The sequence below is a fragment of the Papio anubis genome, chromosome 2 (assembly GCF_008728515.1).
Source record: "Papio anubis isolate 15944 chromosome 2, Panubis1.0, whole genome shotgun sequence".
NCBI classification, from domain to species: domain Eukaryota; kingdom Metazoa; phylum Chordata; class Mammalia; order Primates; family Cercopithecidae; genus Papio; species Papio anubis.
In genome coordinates, this window is record NC_044977.1 from 162,690,113 (window position 1) to 162,712,651 (window position 22,539).

At 43.3% G+C, this 22,539-nt stretch overlaps 3 long non-coding RNA genes across 3 annotated transcripts; 2 read left to right on the forward strand and 1 right to left on the reverse strand.

Moving 5' to 3' along the window:
• Window positions 1–8: 8 nt before the first annotated feature.
• Window positions 9–21,399, forward strand: LOC110742650. Its single transcript, XR_002520565.2, has 2 exons — window positions 9–773; window positions 19,776–21,399. It is a non-coding gene; the product is annotated as an uncharacterized LOC110742650 (long non-coding RNA).
• On the reverse strand, window positions 1,075–10,403 carry LOC103882380. The gene is made up of 2 exons (XR_644181.4): window positions 10,237–10,403; window positions 1,075–1,218 (listed from the first exon to the last, which is right to left on the reverse strand). It is a non-coding gene; the product is annotated as an uncharacterized LOC103882380 (long non-coding RNA).
• Window positions 10,647–14,964, forward strand: LOC101022887. The gene is made up of 3 exons (XR_002520564.1): window positions 10,647–10,742; window positions 11,891–12,058; window positions 14,043–14,964. It is a non-coding gene; the product is annotated as an uncharacterized LOC101022887 (long non-coding RNA).
• Window positions 21,400–22,539: the final 1,140 nt, after the last annotated feature.

The following is a 22,539-nucleotide window of genomic DNA, read 5'->3' on the forward strand; positions in this document are numbered from 1 at the left end:
CCGGGATGCTGAAAGGGCGACTGCCATTAAGGTGCTGATGGCTGGGGGTGGGGTTGGGGCAGACTTGAGAGAGGACCATTTCTCGATCCCATTCCACAGGTGGGAGCATCCCCAGACATCTCAGGTGATGCTGAAGTTATCTCTTGCGAGTTAGTGCTTCAGGCAAGGGTAATGCCACTGTCTCCCTTGCCATCCCCTGGTCTACCTACTTAAGATGTCCAGAGGTTTGAGAAGATCTGGAGAATAACCTTGCGTGGCAACTTGAGGCACCCAAGGAGAAAATTATATAAAGAATGAATGAAGCACCAGTCAACCAGGCTGCATTCGTAAAGTGAAGATATGAGGCAAGGAGCCATTGGAAAATATTTTCTTCCTAAAACTAAACCAAGCAGAATTACAGTGTAGGGGTTAAGAGGGGGAACCCTAAAGTCAAATGGTCAGGGTTGGATTCCTGGCTTTGGTACTTATTGGCTGTGTGACTCGGGGTAAGTGACTTAACTGCTCTGGGCCTATTTGTCACATCGCACTTCTTCATGGGTTATTATATGTAAAGTGTTTAGGAACCACTCTATAACTTAGCTATTATCATTATATAAGGGACTAGAACAAGAAGGGTGCGATAATCTAATTAATTATCTCCATTTTCTCATTGGGCAAAGGCAGCCCTGTGTGGGCAAAGTGAAGCAGTGGAGCCCACAGGGCAGAGGGCTGGTTTCGGGGCCCAGCAGTGTTTCCATGAGGTCCTTCTGGTACTAATCACATTCTTCTAGCAGGTAAGGAAGCACTATTTTGTTTTCATGGACTCTTCCTGTTACCACATCTTCTCAGAGATTTTCTTCCTTGTTTTCTCTTTCCATAGCCTTCCTAGTTCTGTTTTGCTCCCTTCCCCCACAACACTGTTTTGTTTTTATTTTTTTTCTCCTTTCCCTTTCCACCCCACCTTTTCCTGGTGTCACACTCACCACTACTATCCCGAATGTCCCCCATTTTCTCCCCTACACTTGAGCTTGCCACATGAAAGAAAATAAGACAGGTGACCACCCAAGTCCAAGTTCAAACAGTAGAGAGTGGGGCTATATGTTCAGGGGCATCACCAGAGGTTGTGAACACCCATTTATGAAGCCAAAGGGAGGGGTCTTCATGCTATCTATCTGCCCGAGGTCTTGAATTGCTGCAAGTCAGGGTCCATCCGAAATCTTTCTGATCCTTTGCTGGTCCCTAGGCCAGAGAAAGAAAATAAAATTGATATAGGTATTAACCGGTAGGCATTTAAAAGAAGATAAAGAAAAAAGGAGGGTGGGGGTTGGGGAGTGCAGCATAACCTAGTTGCAGTGTGGTTGATTTCTTTTAAGCAAATCATTTTCACTCTATAAAACTTTTGCACACCATTGTGTTTTTTGTGCTGTTTTGTTTCTTTTTAAGACACCAGTCCTTGAGATTAATATGCTATTCTGATTGTTTCCATTTTCTTCCACTCAATATTTTCCTGAGTACTAATAATCGTGGGCAAATGTCTTAAATGACTTTTTTCCCTGCTTGGATCTGCATTTTTTTTTAGGGTTTTCTAGAACTCCTGATCTTCTTGATATTCTGATGCTTCCTACTGGCACATAGTAGGTGTTCAGTAAATATGTGTGGAATGAATGGATGCGCCAATAGCATCCAGATCTTTTAAGGCTCTTCTTAACCTGCATTCAGCAATTATCCAGAGTGTTCCAATTCTCCTTCACCTGGAATATTTAATGAGGAGCCAAATGTTGGATTCACTTGTGTTCTGTAGAGAGCTGCCTGTATTTTCCACTTGACTGCCATGGACTGGCCAGCCATGGGAGAGACCCTGGGCAGCTGGGTCTCACCTCTAACTGACCTTGCCTACCCAGCCCCAAACCCAAAGATGCTGGGACTGTATCCTAGTGGGTTACCTTGGCAACCTCACAATGTCATCTGTTAGAATGTCCTAGGGCGGCAGCTTTTAATTCTATCACAGCGGTCTCATCGGGGGTCATGTAATAGTGCTGTTTTTCCTCTGCTCACACTTCCTCCCCCTGTGATTTAACACTAAGTACTCGGGGAGGAGCTGAACACGGGAAAAACCAAGCTATTACTGCATGACAGGTCACAGATGGCCCCAGAACTGGGGTCCCGAGTGTTCACAGTCAATAAGACGCAGGTCCCAAGCTAATGGGGAAGCTGGATCTCCTCACACCCCCTGTGGAAAGAAGAGGAGTTAAGCCAGCCTAGGCAAGTGTAAGAAGCTGCCATGGCCAGACTGCACAATTCTTGTAAAAGCTCAGTTAAAGGAGCCCCCCGCTGGAGTAATTCTTTCTTGGACTCAGCAGCACCACCCCACTCTGGAGATGATTAAGGCCATGGGTACCAGCAGCCAGAGCAATTTCGCTGCATCCTAACTACGCTGAGGCTTGGAGGGAAAGAGAATCCCAGCTAACCTATTCTGCTCACCTTCTTCCCACCCGACCCCATCCCCACAATTTCATTCACTTAGGTCCACCCTGCTCCTAACTTAGCCCAAAATAATTCAATTCCCCCTCTCTGCAGAGAGTAATCACAATTCATAGCAGAAATGGATCAAACAAAAGCTTTGGAGCCTGAAGAGCTATTGTTCTAATTGTTTATTTACAGCACCATGAAACCCAGACCTTATACTTGCCAGTTGAACAGCAGAGTTTCAGGGCTGGCAGGAGACAGAACTAGACTCATCTATGCCCTGGAGGTGCAAGAACTATTCATCTTTATCATCACAGTTAATATTTTAAGTGGGTTTGCAGCCATAGTGAGCTCACAGTTTGGTCAGCTGCTCTGTACTAAACGGTTAGAGGAAGCTGGCCCTGCATCAGGTGACAGTCGTGCCCGTAAGGAGCCATGGTGGCAGAGGCCTGACCTCTGTGCCCCAAGCCAGTGGTTTTGGAGGAGCCCCCTGCCCTTTGTTCATGGTGACAGGCACAGCCTGCACAGGCACGCCCCTAGGAAGACCATGGCACCCTTGGCCACGTTAAAGCAGAGCACACTTGTGCCAGTGTCAAAACATGCTTTTGACTCCCCAGTACAGTGGAGATGTGAATTAGGGTGGGGGCAGGGGAGCTGGTTAGGGCAGTTTTTGCATACGCATTGATCAGCCAAGGCTAGGGACTTTTGTCCAAAGTATAGTCAAAACAATACTTTGAAAATGCCACCCACAGACATCACCAATTTGAGGAAATGTTGGATGGTAGCCAAATGTTCCATTCACTCCCATACAAAAAAACAAAACACACAAAAAAAAACCCACCCACATTTATTGTTATTCTGCTCCTGAATCCACTCATTTTACCTCTGAATTCCCAGTCTGAGTCAAACAGTTCAGGGGAGCAGGGGCCCTCCTGTGGCTGAGATGGAATTTGTTCTCTGGAGCAAAGAGCCACTGGAGACTGAATTTCAGGAATACTGTGTGCAACACATTGCTATTTGTAGCTTTGTTTCCCTCACTCAGCCTAAGAAATTGTCTGACTTTAGCAAAAGCCATCCACATCCACACCCCTTCACTGGTTATTCCATTCATGGGACACATTTGTTGACTTGCACTTGAGAACTTTATTATCAGAGATAATGGGGGAAATGTGTCTGTGTGTGTGTGTAAGAAGCCTATACATTCCACAGATGTCAAAATAAGGAGATCATAAAAATAAATCATCATTAAATGAATGGTGGGATATTTTGATATATTAATTAATCCTATTTCCCTTCCACCATCATTCCTCCCCGCCCCCACTGTATTTCTTGCTACATTGTACAACTCTCTTCCCATCAGTTTGGACAGCCAGAAGCGTTGTCAAAAGGAGAGTTATCATAACAACACCAGAAAAAAGTCAGATTCTTGGCTTTCGAGTTTCAGAGGTCAATGTCTCGGCATAAAACGAAAATATATGGAAAAATAGGAAATTAGGCAGAACCAGTGTCCCGCAGCATATCTCCCTTCCTTTTGCTATGCACCCACCATCCTGTACACACATACCTTCAAAGAATCAATCAAAGCTTCACGACTGGAGAAAAGTGAGGAAGGAAAGGCACAGGGGATATATTGATGGCAGCAACTGGTAGGACATAGTGACTGACCGGAGTCAGAATTCAGAAACCCACCACCCTCCACTCAAGTGAAAATCATCCATCCATAATATCTGGGAACCCTATGGACAGCTGTTCAGCTCTTGGGATTTGTGCAGGAGGAGCATTATAGACCTTCAGTAGAGGAAGGAAACATGCTGTTCATCCTTCCTATTGACACTGAACAATGAACTCCCATCAAGAGCAGCCAGAGTACAACCTGTGGACCATCCAGAGAGACTAACTCCTATTCTGTGAGTTCAACCCTCATTTAATAGCCTAGAATGCTGGTAAGCTCTTGAGATGGCAGTAGGGCCCTGGAACCCTGAGAAGATCCAAGGGTATGAAAAGATGCTCCCACCTACTTCCCATCACACCTGTACATAGAAGAACCCAAATGGACCAGTTCAGTATCCACCTTACAAGGTAGCACTGTGATGATCATCAAGGCTGTTCCTCAAATATTCCTAGTCCTCCCCTTCTGGACCCACAATAATGGCTCTTCCTGGCTCCTGTAGTTGGGAGGGGCTATAATTAGTTCTGGCCAATGAACTGTGAGCAGAAGTAAAATACATCACTTCCTTGACAATTAATCAACTGTTAGGACAAGACCATCCAGGGCTTTCTCTTTCTTCTAGCAAGGCCACTGGCAACTTTCCATATGATGGCTGCTTATCTGTCTAGATCCCTGAGTGATTGTGAGAAGCTGAGCCCCCATCTGACCTGTACTCTTTACATAACATGAACAAGAAATGACTTGTTTTTAAGCCATTGAAATTACAAGTTGTCTGTTTCTGCAGCATAACCCAGCCTATCCTGACTGATACACCTTACTAGAATCCATTGAATGTTCTTAAAGCCATTATGAGCATACCTAGGGGCTGGAAGGTCAAAGGAAAAGATCCAGTTAGAGAAACATTTCCCACATTAACCTGGAATCATAATAATTCCCAAGGTTTCCAGTTAGAGAAGCCCATGATCAAAAAAGCTATAAAGAGCTGTTATTTACCATTCATTTAAGGAGTATTTATTTAGGATCTACTCTGTGCCCTCACTGTGTGCTAGGAATAAGGGATACAGCAGGGAATAAACAGACACTGTTCCCAACCTCAAAAAGCTTTCAGACTAGTAACACTTGGCAGTTATTTATTACATGAAAATGAAACTATAGCCTAGAGAAATTGAGAGACTTGCCAAGGTGACATCGTTAATAAATGGTAAACTGGGACTTCACTTGAACTTTATGAGTCTAAATTTCGTGATTTCTTCACTCTTCTAAGCCACCTAAAAATAAGAGAATCAGTATAACTCTGAATTTGCTCCAAAGAGTAGGTGGAATGTAAGTCCAGGCTACCTTATGTCTCCTTCCTTAATGTTTGCTGATACCTGAAACCTCTTTCATAAGCAAAACTTTTCATTCCATAATTAGTGCCAAAAACAGGGTCTGACAAATAACAGGCACTCTCTAAATGTTTGTTGAATGAGTAAAGCATGCATAAATAAATAAATAAGTGGGCTTACATAATTGTAACTGTTGATTGAAATATCAAATGCACTCTATTTCACTCATGCTAAACCAGAAGCCAGCAATCGCTCAAGATAGGTGTTATGCTTGATCTTGAGGAATACTTTTCTTGAAATATTAATTGATGGTCTTTACAATCCCAACATTTCCTATTATTTTCTGTTATCTCTCTCCTTTTCTTCCATTTGAGAACCAGCGAAACTAGGTGGCATGCATATCTCAGGGAACGGTTGTTTCAGCAGAAAAGTCTTTAAGGACTCAAATGCTTGGATGTTTGAGTTTCAAGTGTCCAAGGGGACTCAGAATTTAGAAGAAAAAATATTAAAGTGCCAGAAAAATGTTTCCCAACCTCTTGGAGAGCATAAGACATCCCCAGACTGCAGGGAGGGAGAAAGGAGCGTGAAGGGAAGCAGGAGCGGGTGGACGCTGTAAGCCCCTGAGGAAAGATGAGCCAATATCCTGCCTCTACCATTTATTCCAAGGGAAGGGCAGTAAATGCCACTCTGGCATAGGAGAGTATATCAAACCAACTGTCCTACACATGAACTCTGGACAAAATCTAAAACACAACTCTCTGAAGGCAGTGCTGGACAACTACAAATAGGCAGGAACCAGGAGGGAGGCGACACTTGGAAACATCAAGGGGTGGATTTTGCATTTTTTTACAGCTGCTTTCACCTGAGGGCAGACCTCAGAGAGTGCCCTACAGGGCAGCCAACACTTGGGCAGAAACCCACAATCTTCCCAATGGAGGAATCAGAAGACAGAGTTCCTAGTGACCACAGCAACTGAACGGATGGGCCTGAGGGAGCCTTCGGGTTCCCTGGCCCCTGACACACTGTGGAAGAGATAGAATCAATCCTGGGCACTGGGGGGTGGGGAGGAGGCACAGAAGTGACAAGTGACAAAGGGCCGCAAACAGTCCCACAAAGATTTCTGTAGTCAGTGAAGGCGCTAAAGCAGCAAAGTGCTGTCATGTCCTGTGAGGAGCAAGGGAGTCAGCTGAGAGCAGAGCCTTGTGGCAGATCCCGGGGATAGCACAGCAGAGAGCAGTATTAGACGACAGGTGGCCTGAGGAGGAAAAGATGTCCTGTGGATGCTGTCTGGGTGTTGATGACACAGACCAGGCACACTCAGTCCTGCTCATGCCTTGGCATGATGTGAGCCCTGCAGAACTCACGCATAACTCTAGGGGAGCTGAGACCCATTCTGAAATGGACTGGGAGTAAGTATCGACTACCTCTTTCAGCCTCTGAAACATAGGGCATGTTTTCTTCCTAGGACATCTGAATCTCTACTCTGAGATAAATGTGTGTGTTTGAGATGAGGGACAAGATTAGACAATGAAGGTTGACACTTACGATTAGCAGACAAGCAGAAGGACCTCTTCCCACCCCCGCCATGCTGTATAGATGGAAACTCTACTTGGAGTTATTTCCCCCTTAACTGTTAGCACGTAGTTCAGGCTCTAAGGTGTGAGAACAGCTTCTCAAGATATCTGCTTCCCACTACTACTCCCCCAACCACCCCACCTACCCACCAAATATAACTTTCTATAAAGGGACTTCCTTCCAAGAGGTGGTGGTAACTGAGATGTAACTGCAGTGCCTTATATGGTAGCCATTTATTCCTCTATTTCCCCGACCACATGAGGATTCTGATTTAGTCACTTCTCCATCTCCCAGAATGAGAGATATCAATATGAAATAACATGATGAGTGAAAAAATGAACAAAGAACTGAATGAATGGATGGAGAAGTTAATACCATTCATATCAGGAGCTGAAGCTTATATGTTGGAATAACAATGGTAAAGCCTGCTCTTTCCCTCCTCCAGACTCATTCGGTTCCCACCCCTTTCTGAGTCGCATATAGAGGGTTTAAATGTCAGTGGCTGCAAGCCCACTTTCCTCCTTCCCATTGTCAGTGGTCTTTCTACTCAGCTGAAATGGGAGTTTTGGAATAGAGCTCTCTGTCAATCACCACTGAGCCCTTTTCTCTCAGCCCTGGAGTTTCCAGGCTCAAGTATGGAGAGTCGGGCTGGCAGCCTTGGCAGTCAGGGAAAGAGCACGACAGACTTTTTAACAGGCCTAAAATCCTGGTTTTGGCAGCCAGCCTTGGCTGAGAAACAGCTGGATGGCAATAGGCCAGGCTCAAACATCTGCCTTCTTCTCCAGGAATTAGTATCAAGCATCTTTGCTAATGCTATTATTAAGGAATTATCAATATTTTACAAGTGTTATCATTTCTTGAAAAGATGGCTAATTAAAATCATGCAGGACAAGACCTTCATGGTCAAGATATAATAAGGCAAGTCCTTGTTTTCATCTCTCCTTTTCTCTCAAGGTTATTACACTGACTCTTAAGGAGGGAACCCTGATTTTAAAAGCCACCTCTTCCCTGTATTCTCTCTAATCCCAGTTTGAGGCTCTAAGCAAAAGCCTATGAGTAAACTTCAATTTAAACAATTAAGAGTGTGCCAGTCAGGGTTCTTATTGCATACCAGAGAGATGGGCTCTGGTCACCTTAACCTGTAAAGAAAATTATAAAAAGGCTTTTGGGCAGTTCACAGAATTGATGGGAAGGCTGAGAAAACAGACATAAGCAGTATGGACATCCTCCCATCAAAAGGTAGAGTCTAATTCTCTTCTCTTTCATGTGGGCAGTTTAGTAGAATGCAGCATAAGTAAAACCGTGTGACATCTGTGGCTAATAGATAATGTACTTTCCACCTAGATGGCTACAATTCACTGATGAGATATTAAGCTACCATGTAAGTAGTCCAAGTGCTTAGAGCTCACCATGTTTTGAGGAAGCCCAAACTAGACCACACAGAGACCATGTGGAGAGGACTCAAGACTATATGAAGAGAGAGAGAACTGCCTAACCAGCTTTTGGCTGATCCAGCCCCTCACTGACTTAAACTGCATGAAAGACCTAGCCCAGTGCCACCCAACCAAGCCTTGCCCAAATCCTGACCCACAAAAATTATGAGAAATAACAAAATGATTGGTGTTGCTTCAAGCCAGTGTGTTTTATGGTTACTGGTTATGCAGTGTGTTAGTCTGTTCGTGTGTTGCTATAAAAGAAGTACCTGAGGCTGGGTAATTTATAAAGAGAAGAGGTTTATTTTGGCTCATGGTTCCAAAGGCTGTACAGGAAGCATGGCACTGGCATCTGCTTCTGGTGAGGGCTTCAGGAAGTTTTCAATCATGGCAGAAGGTGAAGGGGGAGCAGGCCTGTCACATGGTGAGAGTGGGAGTGAGAGAGGGAGAAGGTGCCAGCCTGCTTTAAACAACCAGGTCTCATGTGACCTCACAGAGTGATAACTCGCTCATCATCGTGAGGAGAGCACCAAGCCATTCATGAGAGATCAGCCCTGGTGACCCAAACACCCCCTACTAGGCCCACCTCCAACATTGGAGGTCACATTTCAGCACGAGACTTGGAGAAAACAAAACATCCAAGCTGTATCATGCAGCAATAGGCAAGCAGAAAAGAACAGTCCGAATAAAAGGACTGTAAGAACAGGATCAAAAACAGTTCCTTCACACAGAACCTTCTCATGAGCTTGAATCCCTCCACCCTGCCCAGACTTCTCACTGCTCAGTCACTGGTTCTACAGAAATATAAGAAAATTAACAGTAAATTTTCAGAGTGGCATACAGATTGTTTTCTTAAGCGTAAAGTTAGTAATCTAAAGCAAAAACCTCCAGAAATCTCCCCGTCCCTCTTTCCTGCCATTCCTGTGTCCCCACTATAAAACAAAACTCAGTCAAAGATATCAGGTGCTGTTTTTTTGCATAGGCACCTATTTTGTGACTGTATCTTTTTTTTTTTAAAGGGGGCCATATTTTTTTGATGCTCATTTTTGTGTTTAAAAAATATTGGTTGAAATATGTAAGAAAATGACTCTAAGCCTTATAAGAAACAAACACACACACACACAAACATGCATTCACTTTATGGGATGTATATTAAGACTCATCAACCCTCAGATCATTGGGAGAGAGAGCCCTCAAAGGGACAATAACAAAAGTATTCCTGCTACTTGTTGAGAACCACTAGCTTACCTCAGCTTCGAGTTCCTATTTTTGGTTCTTATTATGACACTTAGAAGAAAGCTTCATTAGCATTTTTACTTAAACAAAACCAAGGCACAATTAGCAGCTGCTTCAGGATTTTCAAACCCTGACATCTGGGAATTTCCCAGAAAGTGTTATGAATATTACAAGTAAAATCTGTTCAGGAGGGAAAATACAGCCTCTGACTCATTTGCCTGACCACACAGCAAGTGGAGTGCCATATATTTCTGGCACATAAGCCCTCCTGGGTATAGGTAGAATGACAATGATAACCCACAAGTGGCCGTGTTGTCCCATTTCCAGATGGTGGAAACCTGGAAAGCCACAGCTTTTCCACATGTGTTCATAAGCAGGACTATCAACAGCTGTTGCCAAGACTTGGCTTTCTGAGCTCCCAAATAGGACCAGGGAAGATTAGGTCAAACACACATATTTCATAAAGGCTGAGGATTGGTGTCTCATGTCGTGTTCTAGATTTTTATCACTGAACAGTGAATCATGCCTAAATGTATTGACTTAAAACAATAACCTTTAAGAAGTCCTTCTGGGTTTCTGTGCATCAGGGATTCAGGAAGGGCTCAGCTGGTTGGTTTTGGCTCAAGGTCAGTCATGTGGCTATAGTCAGATGGCTGGAGCAGGACCCTGAGGCTGGAGCAGCTGGCTGGGCATCATCTTCTCTCTCTCTTCTCCTTCTTTTCTCTTCTCTCTCCTCTCTTCTCTCTTTCTTTTCTCTTCTTTCCTCTCTCTCTCTCTTCTCTTTCCTCTCTCATCTCTCCTCTCTCCTCTCTCTCTCTCTCTCTCTCCCCAAGTAGTCACTACATGGACTAATTTGAGCACTCACTCACACAGAAGCTGAAGGCTCCATAGCAGATATTTCCATGAACAAGGCAGAAGCTCCACTGCCTATTATGACTTAGCCTCGGAGTCACAGAGCATCACATTCATCATACTCTGTTGGTCAAAACAGTCACAAACCCATCCAGATTCTAGGAAAGGGAACATAGACACCGCTGCCCTAATGAGAAGACTCACACTGTAAGAGGGGCATGTGGAATGGGAGGTATTACGGCTGCCATCTTTAGAAATTACAATTTGCCACAGGATGGGCTCCCTAGAAGCAGAGGTTGAAATAGGGGTTCTTTTGTAAGTTAAGGAAGAGGGAGAAGCTAAGCGAGGATGTAGCTTCAGGTGAAGTCCAGCTTCAACCTGATTTTGTAGGCAGCTCTGGTTCTTACATTGTCCGCAGCATTTGTCCCTCCTTGAGGCAAAAAAGTGGGGCTTTTGTATACATATATCAGTCAACCCTTAGTTTAGGGAAGCCCCAGGGAAAGGGTTGTAACTCCCAGGTATCTCGTAGACAGTCAACTCCTCTTGATTATAGGCATTTCCCAGACAAGGCTTGCTCTGTGAGTCTTTAATAGCAGTTAATAAAACGATCACCGGAGATCTGATTGGGACTGCAACAGCCTCAGCTACATTAAGATATGGGGGCAATTCAAGGTCTGTTTTATAGGGACTAGCAGGTAAGGACCTGAGTTTCAAAGTGAGTCCAGGGAATTAGTCCTTAGGATGGGAGATGGTGAAGGATTGAGCAGAAGGTGTGCATCTAAAGTGCCTAATCCAAACAGGATTTGGGGACCCAGTCAAAAGACACTTGGTGTTTAGGGCAGGAAGTCTACTTATTGCCATGAGCAAAAAACAAAATATATTGGTTCATGACATGAGAAAGTCAATAGACAGTGCTGACCCAGATTGGATCCACGGCTCAAAGAGCATCTTCAAGGTCTAGCATTTTCTCTTTCTCTCTCTAACAGCTATTCTTCTATCAGTTCTTTTTGTGGACTTTATTCTTAGGAGGTATGTCCCTTTTTGGTGGAAAGATGACTGCCAATAATGCCAGGCTTATATTCTCTCCTTCGCATACCCATGAGAAAAGGGCATTCCTTTCCTAATCAAGCTTACAATAATAGTTCTATCATTGAGTGCCATTGGCCTGATTAGCCTGACCTGATCATATGGCCATCTCTGAACCAATCACTGTGGCCAAGGTGATGTGATGCTCTGATGGGCCAGGCCTGGTTCACATGCCCACCTTTGGAGCTAAGGAGGGAGTTAATTTCACTGGAACCCCAAGGATTAAGGTGGACACCAACTGCAGCTGACCTTTCTGCTTTGTCAATCAGCTGACTCCAAAAGTGGAAAGGAGAAGCAATGTCACAGGAAAATTGGAAAGCGATTACCAGAAATGGGATAAAACCAGACAGGAAAAATACCCCCAACAAAGGAAAGTAAAGATCATATGAGGAATCCAGTCACTGGTGAACTAGAACAGCAAGGTTAAAATGATCATGGTAAGCACAGTGACTCCATTCAGAGCCAAACATTCCTGAACCTATGTTGCATCAGATTCCTCTGCCCAGCGACAATCTTGATTCCAGAATTTAGAGTAAGAATCATGCAGTTGAAGACTCCATCACCCAGGAGAGGCAGGTGGCTCCGGCTTTGGGGCTGGAGGATTTGAAAGCAGGCTAAAAAGTCATCACAATTTTGTTCTCCACTAGGCTAGAGGGTTTTAGCAGCCACAGAACTTTTAAAAACTCTACGTATAGATTTTGTTGGATCAAATCTTAAATAAAGATTAGAGGTTTGAAAAATAAAATCTATGAAAAGAGTCAAAGAAATTGGTGCTAATTAACCATGAAAAGCAAAATGAAACACACACATAGGCACACACACAACAGAGATGGGAAAGTATTTTAATTAAGTCATCTTCCCTATTAAAAAAAAGATGGTAACTAGCCATTCCTGAGCTCTACTGAGGATGAAATAAAAAGCAAATGGGCTTAATTGAAACATTGGGGAATTAAACATGAGAAGGAATTCTTTGTTCAACATTGGCCTAAATTTTAAGCTCTATTTAATTGTAAGCTTCCTCTGGGTAAAAGAATTGTGTCTTCTTCATCTTCCCCAAAGTTTGAAATGATGGATAACTGAAAACGCTGATAATAACAAAGAGAGAGACAGAGAACTGTATCAGCTTCTATAACTTTTGTGCATCAGGGATTTCTGAATACAAATGAATCTGATTTATCCATTGTATCATTTAGGAATATTTTGGCTGCAAGTACAAGATAACATGATCTTAGTGGTTTAAACAAATAGAGAAGTTTTTTTTACATAATTTTTTATATAACAGAAGTCTGAAGACAACAACTCTTGGCCCTGGTTTGCAGCTCATCATGATATGGGCCTTTCCCTCATAGTTGCAAGATGACTGCTGCAGCACCAAGTATCACAGTGATCTTCCACTGGAGAGAAGAAGGAGGAGGGAAGAGGCAACATGCATATCATGGAAGGATTTGCTTGCCCAAAAACCACAGAGTAAACAAGCACTTATGTCTCATTCATCAGAATTATGTAGCTTAGTCACCTCCAGCTGAAAGGTAGCTGTGTGCAAGGGGTCGTGTTATTTTTTGCAAATACACACCTGTGAACAAGGTGTGGACATGTAAATATTTGCCGTAGTCAGTGGTCTCATTTCTGGAATTTAGGCAGACCACTTGTTTCTCTCAATCTCAGCTTTCCTAGTTAATTTTTACCATTTACAATTGGCTCTATATTTTGGTTTGGGGAGTGCTTTTCCCAAGCTTAATTGTGAGGTTCTGGGACATTATTGATACTAAGAGATAGATATCCTGGCCATAGGTGTGGGCACATGATCTAGACCCAGCTACTCCTGATAATCCAGTCACCTGGTCCCAGTGTTTTGTCTACAGATAGTCAGGTGGCCCTACCAAAAACAATCAGGTTTCTTCCCCAGAATTTTTAATTTAGAGATAAAGAGGTAGTATTATTTTTGGTGATACGGTTGGAAATGGACTATTGGCAAACATCTTCCCCACCATGTGGAGAAAGCGTATCTTTAGAAGGAGAAAATGTGACCACAACAACACAGAGATGTGTAGAGTTTAGAGAGCCCATGACAGCAAGAGAGAGAGAATAAACTACAGTCTTGACAATCTCACTTAAGCTTCTGAATCCAATTGTAAATGGACTTCCACTTACGTGAGCCATAAATTTCCCCTTCTTTCTCACACTGGTATCATTGGATTTCTATCTAGTGCACATAAGAGTCTTGGTTAATTAAGAAATTGGACAAACACTCAATAATGTAAAGGCCATTTGTTTGGAATTAAGGAAATGATTTGCCAAGGGAAACCAGGGAAAACTTCATGTATTCGTATTAAGCTAATAAGATTTTTCTAGCACTTAGAAATTTCATGGTATGCAAATGCTGTTGTCAGTTACATTTCTGTAATTGTTTTCTGTTTTTAGAGACCGTAGAAGGATCACTAACATGAGCTGCATATGCTGGCGGCCCCTCTGCTGTCATTATTTTATGTACTGGAAAACACTGCTATGGGAAGACAGCCCGGTCAGATGGAGATGGCCTGGAATAGGGGCCAGGTATCTGTGTCACGGACTAGTACAAGTCTCTTGGCCTTTCTGGGCTTCAGCTTCTTCACCTGCTCAACCAAAGGCATAACCGAGAGCCTTCTCAGGTCCCTTTCACCTCTACTGCTCTACGTCAGTATGATCGCTTAAATTAACTCCCTGATTTTACCTATAAGGCCCAGGGGCTCCCCGGTCACAGAGCCAGACACAGTTTAGAACCTAGACCTCCTGACTCAGACTGTCCTCTAGGACAGACCAACTTCTTTGCCAATTACAGAAGAGGAGCAGGTTCTATTATGCTGTTAGCACTTACTTTCTTTGATTCCAGAGCATCCTATTTCACTCCATTTTTCCAAGAATGAAGAATGAGAGCCAGGTCCCAAACCCAGTCCCCAGTGGGCCACTTAACTCCCCTCTCTTCATGATTCAGGAGTTAGCCCTGTGACTGGCTGCAGTCTTGCAAATGCATGCACTTGGCACAGAAGGGACAGGAGAGAGTGTAAATGCATCCTGCAGGCCTACTGGGGCATCATGGGAAAAAGCCATTTGGTGTTCACATGCTATGGCAGTGGACCTCTGAGTGTATCATCGTCTGAGTGGGAGGTGTGCAGCCACCAAGAGGCTTGGCCACACACCAAAGAGGTGTCCTGCCACCTCCCTATCACCACTGTCACACCAACAAGAACAGTGTAGTGAGCAATCCACTGAGCCTGGGCCATGTCTCACCACAGTCATGTCTAGGGAAAGAGTCATAGGTGCTCCCGGGTGGTTAAAAATAAAAGGGTGGCATTTAGTTCTCAAATGTGTTTGAAAAATTATTCGTTCGCTAGATTTGATAATGCAGACAGAGACTTTGCTACTCTAAATTCCTTGTGTGTCTCCAGGCAGACTGCGATGTACTAAGGAGATTTCCTTCTATGAGAATCAGTCACTCACTCAGGGTTATCCTGCAATTTGATGAGGAAATCCCTTTTAAAAGGCACACCTTAGCTGAAAAAATGCATCCTGAAGAAATGCTGAACTAGATGATCCGACTAGATCAGAGCTTTCCAAACATTTCTGAACACGACCCACAGTCAGAAACGTGTTTCACCCCATGACCTGACACAAACACATCTATGTGTAAAAAACTGACACAAAGCACTCAGGACACAAAACCAACTCCTACTTTGTGTAATGTATCCTGACAGTTGCATTGTGTTCTGCCCTCTTCTGTTTGATTCTGTTTCCATTTTTTTATGTTTCATTTTTTAGAGACAGGTCTTGCTCTGTCACCAGGCTGAAATGCAGTAATCATAGCTCACTGCAGCCTCTGAACTCCTAGCCTGAAGCATCCTCCCACCTCAGGCTCCCGACTGTCTGGGACTACAGGCATGCATCACTGTAACCAGCTAATTGTCTTGGGGACAAGAGTGCCTGTGCTGTCATCCCCGGTATCCTTTCACGTGTCCTCTTTCTGCCAACCCCAGGATCTCTTGGCATACATTTACCTCAGCCATACTCTTCAGTGCTCTGCATCCAGGCTATGCAGAGGCTGCCTGTTACAGGAGCCATGCATCCCTGAAGACTTGGAATAAGTCAAGATTTACATAATCCCAGAGAGATCCTTCCAAAATGTGATGGTAACTCTGTTCTGTGGTTGGAGTGGCTCCTCTGGGCGCCAGCAGCATAAACCCACCTTTCAACTCAGTCTGCAGCTCAGAAACACTACCTGATTCTAGACAGGTTTTTCAATGTAATAGGTAGAACTATTATGTCTTGTACATAAATTAAGACTTTACATTTTTATACTGCTATTTAGAATGCATATAATGCAAATCCCTGTAGACTATGGTTACTTTGGGTTTCTGCTTTCCTGAAACTGCTACCCTCTGCAGACAGACTCTAATACCTAACAGAGCCAGATGCTTTTACTCATATTTGTCCAAAGTCTTGGACTCCCACCCTGAGCCCTAGCCTGGCCCCTCTCAACTTAGTAAAAATCCATGAGGAGACCTTGAAGAGAAAGCCAGAGCTTCTTGGGCAGGAACAGGCTCAGAAGGCTATTTGGCGGTGGTAGACATAGAACAGAGCTTTGAAGGATGGGCTAGGCCAGGGGAGACAGAGAAGGGATAGAGGCTATGGGGGCCAGCCCAGCATGCTTCGGGGCCATTGATTAGGCAGTCTCAGGTATGGGCACAAGGGTTGGAGTAAAGTTTTAGGGCAAACAATATTTCTGCATTCCCTGTGTCTAGGAGTGTTTCCTTCAGACATCTGTTTTGTCCTCGCTAGAAGGGACAGAGATGCTGTTTTCTATATTTTTGCATTGCCGGAGCTCAGCACAGTGGCATATGGCAGGAATGCAATAAAAGTTCATTGAATGATTGAGTGAGTGGGTGAGTGAAAGCACTGCACAGGTTCACAAGATATTTGTGCTACTTAAGTGCTTATTTGTTTTCCAACATTTTATTATGAAAAATTTCAAACCCAGTGAAAAATTAAAATCACGGAGTGATCACACATACATTCTCCACCCAAATTCTAAATTTTACGGCTTATTGTGCAGGCTTTGTCACGTATCTAGCCATCAGTTCAACCATCTACCTATCCATCCATTGTATTTTTTTGATGCATTGCAAAGTTGCAGACACAAATATGCTTTACCTCTACTCATTTTAGCATGCACATCATTAACTAGAGTCCAATATTTGTTGGCATTTCTGTTTTTTCCTTTTTAAAATTAAAAAAAATAATTATGCCCAAACAGACATAATATCAAACTTACTGTCCTAACCATTTTCAAGTGTACAGTTCAGTAGCATTAAAAACATTGCATTGCTGTGCAACCATCACCACCATCCATCTCTGTAACTCTTTCATCTTGCAAAACTGAAGCCCCATATTCATTAAACAATAACTCCCTCATTCCCCTCTCTTCCTAGCCCCTGGAAACCACCATTTTACTTTTCGTCTCTCACAATTTGACTACTCTACATACTTCATATAAATAGAATAATACAGTGTTTGTCCTTTTGTGACTGGCTTATTTCACTTTGTATGCGCTCCAGGTTCATTCATGTTGTAGCATGTGTCAGAGTTCCCTTCCTTTTTAAAGGCTAAATAATATTCCATTGTATGCATATATTACACTTTGCTTATCCATTCATCTGTCATTGGACACAGAGCTGCTTCCACCTGTTGGCTACTGTGAATAATGCTTCTACGAACAGGGGTGTACAAGTATCTGTTGAAGTCTCTGTTTTTAATTTTTGGGGTATATACTCAGAAGTGGAATTGCTGGATGATATGATAATTCTATTTCTAGTTTTTTGAGGAACTTCCACACTGTTTTCCACAGTGAATGCACCATTTTACATTACTACCAATAATGCACAAGTTTAAATTTTTACACAACTTCCCAACATATATATTTTTTTCATACTAGCCATCCTAACGGATGTGAGGTGCTGTCTTAGTGCATTTTTGTGTTACTAGAAAGGAATATCTGAGGGTCTGTTCCATGGTAAGCAGGTCTATCCAAACCTACCCCCAAAGGCCAAGGAAGATGAAAGACCACAGAAAGAAGCTGACAAATCCAATTTCTTAGAAAAAAATATTTAACAGAGATTTATGAACAGAAGCCATGTCTTGGGCAGCCATAAGACAAGATGGTGGATCTCCACACTGTTATTCCCCAGACCCACGGCTTATATACCATAAGGAATTTGCCTAAGGACAGGGTTTATGGTAAATATGTGAAAATAGATATCTTAGAGGTATTCCCAGAACTGGGGTTAATAAGAAGTCAACATGGCAGATTAGCATCCAAGATGGAGTTGCTTTAGTCTCCACAGACTGGGTAATTTATAAAGAAAAGGGGATTATTGGTTCATGGTTATGAAGGCCGCACAAGAAATATGGTACCAGCATCTGCTTCTGGTGAGAGCTTCAGGCTGCTTCCATTTGTGGCAGAAGGTGAAGAGAGCTCATGTGTACAGAGATCACATGGCCAGAAAGTAGGAAAGAGGGATGGGGGGAGGTGTCAGCCTCTTTTGAACAACAGCTCTCATGGGAACTAATAGAGTGAGAACTCACTCATCCCTATGCCCAGGGAATTAATCTATTTATGAGGAATCTGCCTCCCTGACCCAAACACCTCTCATTAAGCCCTACCACACACTGAGGGTTAAATTTCAACACAACATTTGGAGGGGTCAAATTTCAACATGAGATTTTGAAGGGTCAAGCAAGCCAAACTATAGCCGGTGGTATCTGTGGTGTTGATGTGCATTTCGCTAATGATTAGTGATGTTAAGCACCTTCTTATGTGCCTTTTGACCACTTGTGTGTCTTCTTTGGAGAAATGTCTACTCAAAGTCCTTTGCCTCTTTTTGCCTTTTGAGGTAAAATTTACATAGGATAAAGTGTACAAATCTTAAGTGTGCCATTAGATGGGTTCTGACAAATGCATCTCAAACTGTGTCAAGGTACAGAACATTACCATCACCCCAGACAGTTCCTTCAGATTCCTTCTCAGTAATCCACTCCCTCCACCCTCCAGACACAACCACGATCCTGGTTCTTAAAAGTCTGTCATAGATTAGTTTTGCCTGTTATAGAACTTTAAGTATGTGGATTCATACAGTATGTGCTCTTTTGCATCTGGCTTCTTTCACTCGGCATAATGGTCTTGAGATTCACCCATGTTCATTCCTTTTGATCGCTGAGCAGTATTCTTTTGCATGAATAGGCCAGAGTTTCTTTATTCTTTTGTTGATGGACTGGACTGTTTCCAGTTTGGGGATATAATGAATAAAGCCTTTTAAGAGCTTATGTTTTATTATAACAAAAGCAAAATGTCATGAGCTTGAAGCCTTGATAAAAATCTCCCACTAAGCCTAATATCCTTTTGGATAGAAAAATAAACAAATCAATAAGTTCTACCCTTTGTGGAGGGCTTATAATGTGCCAGGCTGTCTGCTGAGAGTTTTCCTTCCATGAATCCTTCCATTTAATCCTCACACCCCCATTTTCCAGATGAGTAAACAAAGGTTTACAGCAGGACACTGACTTGCCCAAAATCTAACAGCCTGTGTGTGGCAGACCCTATTTTGCCTTTTGAGAAGTGCTGTGAGCTTCAATAGTGATCCCAAGGCCCAGAAAAGATGAGTATGGTGTTTTGCTTTCTCAGTTATCACACTTTATTATGATACTGATGTCATTTTTATTTGCCCTCTGTGATGAGCATTAATTATATTATGGGAAAGGGGAGAGCCAAGGATTGCAACTTTAGAAATAAAGACCATTCCCTTACTAAGAAATCTTTGGAGACAGCAAGGAGCTTTAAAAAAATTAATGGTATATTAAAATTTTTCTATTACAAAATGTTAGAAAATAATAAGAACACCAAAAGATAAGTGCCTGATCAGCCTGTTGGCCAAATGTAAAAGTAGATATAACCAAATTGGAAAGTTTTGGCAGAAAGCTTGTAGAGGAAGGAAGGAAAGATTTACGACTAGTGTTTATCTAGTGTACACGAAGTGCTAGGAAAGCCCCCTGCTGGATAACTTACATATGTTTAACTCATTCCAGCTTCCCAGCAGCCTCAGTAGCCCTTCTTCCCTTCTTTTTTAGGAATGGAACTCCTGGCTTTTAGCTAAACTTGTGGTCTCCCAGAAAAAAGATTTCTTGCAGCTTCCTTGAAGGTTGAGTTTGGCATGTGACTGAATTTGACCAATGGGATGTCAACTGAAGGGTCATGTACAACTTCCAGGAAGGGAGTGACCTTAAAGGGGCTTGTGCCATTCTTTGCCCCTTCCACCTTCTGGATGAATGAAAGCAGAAGCAGTGGCTGGAGCTAGAGCAGCTATTTAGGACTATGAGATGGAAGAAATTTGGTGACAATAACAGAACAAAAATACAGAAATCCTGGGTACTTGATGACCACGGAGCCGCCATACAAACTCTGGACTGTAATTTCCAGAGATTGCTTATGTGAGAAAGAAATATACTTCCGTTAGGCTACTGTTACTCTGTGTTTTCTGTCAGTTCTGATACAGGAGGCATTGTCATCCCATTTTACAGACGAAGAGACAGAGTCTCAAGTTTCCACAGCTGGTGTGCACTTTAGTTCCTCAAGGACAGTAATGCCCCACCCTTGAGGTTGGTTGATTCACTCAACTCCCAAAGCTGATAATGTTGAGGTGCCAAAAAAAGTGTCCCCTTCAGGTTTCACTCACTGGAGCTCTGTCACGTGCCCACAGATACGGAAACATGCCACTAAAGGTTAGCCCCGGAGGGACTTTAAGTCAGCTTTCAAAGAACAACAGATCTGGTTTCATGACTCTGGGAAAATTACCATCCAAGCCTGTTTCTTCTTCTCTAAAATGGAAAGGATAGTAAAAGTACCTGCGACAGAGTTGTTGGGAGGACCGAGCAAGAGGATGCACAGCGCCTGGCCCTGACCAAATGAACAATAAGTGGGAGTTTTTATTATTAGTCCCTGGGCTGGGCTGGAATCAGACCCCCTGGTTATTTCTTTTTCCGTATCTTCCTTTCTTCCATTTTGGAGCTTCTCCCCTCCAGCCCCTGTCCCCAAACAAGATTAAACAAATGTGTCTTTTCTCCTTGCAGACTGTGCTCCCCAGGCCACCCTCAGCTCTGTCCACACAAGTCCCTCCTACGATCAGCTGCACCCTAGGCTCAGCTGGAAAACAAAACATGCCCTGCATGGTTGCCACACTCTAGCCATGGGCCTCAGTTTTCAAGCACCAGGCAGTTTTAGCAAGAAAACTGTTGTTCCTAAAATCAGGACCGCATTTCTTATATTTCCACTGCTGATTCTCAAAAAATGTTGGCACAAGCAAACCCAAACCATGAGGCAGCAAAATTAGTCTTCAAAGCCCTCCTGTAAGTTAAACGCCCTCTGAAAGGTACCTGCAGAATCCATATCCAGGTCCCTGTGGGGCTGTCTTCTGGGGGTCTGCTTTGAGCTTTGAGCAGAGGAGGCTCCAGCACAATGCAACTGTCTGGGTGTGATTCTCCAGCCTCGACTGTCTGTCAAATGAATCCTTCTTATCTGGTAATGAATACTGTACAGATTAATGCGGTGGATCCCCACCCATAGACCAGGAGGCTCTTTGGGGGAGACAGAGATGATCTTCAAATCCGTCAATAAGCTTATTGTCCATGGACCAATCTCTTCTGTGTCTCCCACAGGGTTCTACCACTATATTTCAAATATATATGTGTATATATATATGTGTGTGTGTGTGTATATATATAGTCATTGTGATGAATAAAATACTTATTAAAAAGAATTATGTAAGATTAGATAATCAATAGACATGAAATACACCCTACTATCATGCTAGGGTTAACCAACTCCTAGCTTAATGCCATTCAACAAGAACTTCCTAGAAATAGTCCCATAGCTAGTGACCTTCATGGTGGAGCTTCAGACAACAAAAACAAGTCAGGGAATGAATACTTGGAGGCCACCAGAGCATTTGGCCATCTTCAAACCACGTTGAGATGGAAGCTCAGCTTGCGTGCAGTCCAGCTGAGAACTGGACTAAGAACTGAGAAACAGCAACCCAAAGCCTTGTGCCCAGAGAGCACAGCATGACCACCTCCTCCACTACCCTAGTGTGGGAAGGAGTGTCAGGACCCACGTGTGTCAAGCACCCAGTGCTCAGCAATCACAACCACAGGCGGCAGGGAGATGAGGCAGAAAGGGTGAGGGAAGTAGCAGTGAGAATGTGTGTGGGCAGGAAAGCTACTAACCCTCTCGTTTCAGCTACAGTTATCTAACTGCAAGCAACAGAAATCCACTCCGGGCAACCTAAGTCAGAAAGGAAGATAAACTGAAGAACCAGAACTCAGGAAGTGAAGAGGGGAGATTGTGGTAGAAGATACTTTGAGGGAGAGATGAATACTTTTCAGATATTTTCTATCTGCCTGTTACTCAATCAAGATTGGGTTCTTTGGGAAGAGGGTATGACTGGCCAGGAGAGAGCAGGATACCATGAGTGGTGGCTTCCTGGCATCTGTTCACCAACACGGGGGAAGAAAGCACGTCCCTCGAAGAAAGCCAGGATGCTGGCACCAGAAAAAGGGAGAAGGATGCTGAGCATGGAGCGGACAGAGATGTCTCTTCTCTCTCATACTGCATCTTTTCATCTGTAAAATGGGAACAACTGTTGGCTTATGGGAAGTGCCTAATATGTAATAATTTCAAATAATTTTAGCTAAATAATTTTAGCTTACCATCTTAATTTTTGATTCAGTTCTATCTGAATTTTTCCTCCAGAGAATGAAGATACTGTCATTACCTCTGCAAAGAATGCATCCTAGCACGGATCAAAGATCTTGCAAGTCCAACCACACCATTTTACAC